Source organism: Colobus angolensis, unplaced genomic scaffold, assembly GCF_000951035.1.
Source record: "Colobus angolensis palliatus isolate OR3802 unplaced genomic scaffold, Cang.pa_1.0 Scaffold129, whole genome shotgun sequence".
NCBI lineage: Eukaryota > Metazoa > Chordata > Mammalia > Primates > Cercopithecidae > Colobus > Colobus angolensis.
The window spans coordinates 7159029-7163684 of record NW_012114141.1 but is presented as its reverse complement, the minus strand read 5'-3'; positions in this window follow the sequence as shown (position 1 = coordinate 7163684).

The following is a 4656-nucleotide window of genomic DNA, read 5'->3' as shown; positions in this document are numbered from 1 at the left end:
ACTATTCTTATTATTCCTTTAATGCTTATATTCCTTTTAATGATCCGTAAGTGTTTGTTGGTTCATGATATCAGCACACGACACAAAACCAAAATTAGCAACAAAATAACATAGCATCAATAATTTGTGTTTCTAGTATAAAGCTTTAACAAAAACGATGTAACTCTGGCATGTGTGTATGTATCCCTTTTCCTCTGGGACTTACACTGACATTAGCCCTTCACAAAGACTTCCTCATATTTGTACGTGGTAGGCCTTTAGACATTTGAATGATTTGATAAATGTCAAAGCAACATCAATCAATTTACATGTATTTAAAGTATACAGCATCATGATTAAGGACACAGGCCCTGGAGTCAGATTGACAGCAAAGCTTGTACCTGGCTTCATGCTTACTAGATTCACCACATTACGCCTCAATTTCTTCATCCAAAAAAATAGGTTTAATAACATTGCCAACTTTATAAGCTTTATCAAGAGGATAAAACGAGTTAATTCATATAAAGCACTAGTATTTTCCTGGCACAAAGTATGCCCTCATTCAGTGTTAGCCATTATAATTCAACTAAATGTTCATATGTCTCGCTATGCTAAGAGAAATGGGAACCACTAAAAAAAAAAAACTATAAGACATGAATCCCACTATACAATAAATAATAGCCTTATGAAAGCAATACATATGTATATTTCTGAAAAACACAAACGAAACATAAAAACAGCATAAAGTGCTATATATTCCTTGTAGTCTTCTGCCCACTTTATGCATGTACAAACTCTCCAAAGCCTGTTACTACTGAGCAGAAGAAAGTACCAAACTAATAAAAGCAGATATCAGAAAAATACAGTCACAAAACATTTTCATGCTTTGCTCTACTTCAGTTTTGACAATTTTGGACACCAAATTACTAATTTTTGTATTGCTATTCAAGTTAATGCACACCACACTCTATGATAACTATTGGATTAAACTTTCTCAAAAAAGATTTTTAAAAATATTAATTCCAGAGAGGAGACATATTAATATATTTTTTGATTGCCAAATAAACAGAGAAGAGTTTACTTTTTTTCTTTAAAAACTAAGGAGATCATGAGAGAACAGGAACCAGAAAGAAATAATAAAAATACAAAATAATAATAACTAAGGAGACGCCCGAGCATGGTGGTTCATGCCTGTAATCCCAGCACTTTGGGAGGCCAAGGCAGGAGAGTGATTTGAGCCCACGAGTTCAAGACAAGCCCAGGCAGGCAACATAACAAGACCCTGTCTCCACAGATTTTTTTTTTTTTTTTTTTAATTAGCTGGACACAGCAATGCACGCCTATGGTCCCAGCTACTCAGGAAGCTGAGGTGGTAGGATCACTTGAGCCTGGGAAGTTGAGGCTGCAGCGAGCCATGATCGCACCACTACGCTCCAGCATGGGCAGCAGAGTGACAAACCCTGTCAGAAAACAACCACCACCACCAAGGAGAAATCAGAAGAAGATATCAAGTCCGTGCAGGACTTCAGTTCCATAAGTAAAAATCATAAAATCTGCATATAGTAATAAATGGTAGGAACAAGGCAGTTAAAGATTAGTAACAACCAGTTTTATTGGGATTTTAGGAACTTGCAGGGGAGAATGTGAGTGCTCGTTATATTTTATATACATCATAAAGTTAAAATTAATGAAAGTAGAAATAACATGCATTCACATGTTGAAAAACCCTGATAGTAATGCAGCTACAAATATTCACTGTCATTTGAGAGCAAGATTTTTAAGAAGTTAAAATGATTTGAATTACGCCATAACTATTCTAAACATCTACTAAATTAAACAAAGAATTTTGACTAATTGGGTACCCTTTCATAGGTTCTTCTCAGTTTGTCAGCTAGATGACATGTTCCTACACTGTACTTTGCTGATATAATTAAACCATGGACTATCTCTGAATGAGGCTGGGTACTACCGTGATTTAATAAAATGGAGAAGTAGCAGAACATAGTCTAGTTGTTAATAGCATGGACTTCGGAGCCAGGATTCCTGGGTTCAAACTCCAGTCCACCATTTAGTACTCTTTGAAATATGCCTATTTTTGTTCAAAAAGGAATATGTGCACTCTTCTTGGGAACAGCTGTAGTTTCCACAATATTTTAAAAGAGCTGTTGATTCCAACAGGAATTTAGTTCCCTAAAATCAGCAGCAGTAGAACATTTTGATGTATGAAAGTTATTCATGCTAGGACTCCAGTGGTATTTTCCCTCACTGCCCCTAAATTCAGCCATTTCTATTCTTTAAGGCTGTATAATAAACACTTGATTTGAAGTCTGACCCATTTTTAAATTGGGAACGGGGAAGACACCCCTCAAAAAGTCAGAACCTCCAAGCCTTTGGTCAGGGCCAACTATATAATCTCTGTGGGCCGATGTGAAATGAAAATATGATGCTCCTTGTTAAAAATGCAAGACAAAAACCTTCAGCTTACTGATAAGTAGAGAAAGACTGAAAAGAAAAGGAATTGTGGAATGTCTTACCTTTCCTTTTCTTTTCACACCATCACTTTTAGTGTAAGTGGTTAGCAAATATAATAAGGTTGGTTGGGCATGGTGGCTTAGCCAGTAATCCCACTTTGACAGGCTGAGGCAGGCGAATCACTTGAGCTCAGGAGTTTGAGACCAGTCTAGGCAACATGGCAAAACCCTGTCTCTACAAAAAAATACAAAAATTAGCGGGGTGTGGTGGTGGGTACCTGTAATTGCAGCTATCTGGGAGGCTGGGGCAGGAGAACTGCTTGAACCTGGGAGGTGGAGGCTGCAGTGAGCTGAGATCGTGTCACTGCACTCCAACCTGGGAGACAGAGCAAAACTCCGTCTCAAAGAAAATACTAATAATTTAAGACGGCAAGGGTGAGCCCTTCTGAGCACTTTGTACTTAGGTCCCTAACTACAAAATAAGTGGTTCATGGAAGCCATTTAGTGAGCATCCTGAACACTGTATGACATGGGACAAAAAAACAGTGACAGACACGCATTGGATGAATCACATCTGCTCACAAGACTGCTTCATTGCCTCATCAGACATAACTTACAAAACATAAGTTCAAATATAAACTACTAAGCATTTCAAGATGGCCACAGCAGAGCATTAAACCAAATGCACAGCCCTTCTAAGCACTGGTTGCCTGCTGATGAAGCTGGCCCTACTCTCTGCTCTCACTTTCCACTTCACACTCTTCTGACCTCAAACAACAAAAAAGCTCTCTGCCCATTCCTTCTTGATGCTTCTGCACATATACGCCACACTGCCCAGGGGCAGTAAACTGAGGATTAATGGAGTTGGTCTGGTTAACTTGGAAAACTAGGGAGTTGTTGGCTGGAGCAGGGTGTTTCAGCCTCTTCCACTTAAGCTAGGACGGGTCCCTAGATTAGAGCAAGCATGTGTTAGCTACCTTAAAAAACAACAACACACCTTCATAAAGAATGCCCAGATTCAAAGCATTTGTTACGTTTTCATTTGTTCCTTTATTGTCCCAGTGAATATTTACTATCTACTTCAAATTGCAACGAGATGCTGACAATTTAGCTATCAATAAAGCAGATGTATTTCCTGCCCTTATTCAACTTCAAGAAACAGGCAATGAAAGACAAGTCAGTGTCACAAGGCATACCCCAAAAATGCAGGGCACTAAGAAAGTGTAAAACAGATACTAAGGGGCTTTAGGGTCAGAGAAGTCTTTCTGGAAGAATTCATCTGTACAGTGAAACTTCAGGATACATATGAGAAAGTCAGGCCAAGGGAAAGAATGTTCTTGACAGAAAAGTATTGGCAAAAGTGGCAAGAATTTTAAGAAAATGTACAAGTGGTGGAACCAGGAATCGTGGAGCTCTTTAAGGACAAAATATCTTAAAGGAGTTTGAACTTCACCTTAAATGCAATAGGGAGCCACTGTAAAGTTTCCTATTTGATACCTGTTTTGTAAAAATATTACTCTATGAAGAATATAGGGAGTAGAGTCTGCGGTCAGAGTGGGTACTAGTGCCATTTTGGGAATAAGATTGGGCTGGAAGCTGGATGGGGGGAAAGTGGGCATGAGAGAAACTTGGAAAGTAGAGTTGAGAAGACCGTGTGACTGACTGGACTGGCAAAGGTTAAGAGAGGATAAAGAATCATTAAGGATGATTTCTCAGGCTCCTAGTCGGTAACTGGATGGATGTTGGTGCCATTTCTCGAGAAGAGTTAAAGAGCCAGAGGTAGCCGGCAAAGAGAAACATGGAGCTCCAATTTTCAGGTATCTGCAGTTTCCCTAATACCTCTTTAATCCAGAATTTGCTCCTTGCTTTGGTTTTAATTCCCCTAAAAGCTGCTTCCGAGTTGCAAGCTGGCTGACCGCTTTAACAGGCAACCAAAGAGATTCTTCTCACATCAGCGAGGCTTTGAGCACAACCTGGGACACTGGAAGCTGTCAGACTGAAGAAACAGGAAGCTTTGGACTACCGATCACACGCCGTCTTAAAGGTTTCGGAGTGACTCCACCCGTAAAATCCCCACATCTCTGAGAAAAAGGTCCCGGCGGGTCGCCGAGACCGAAACACCGGCTCCGCCCCCGGGCCCGATGGATGCCCGGATGTGGACGTGAGCGAGTTTGGGCAACGTGACGTCACCTGGCGGGGCGGGACT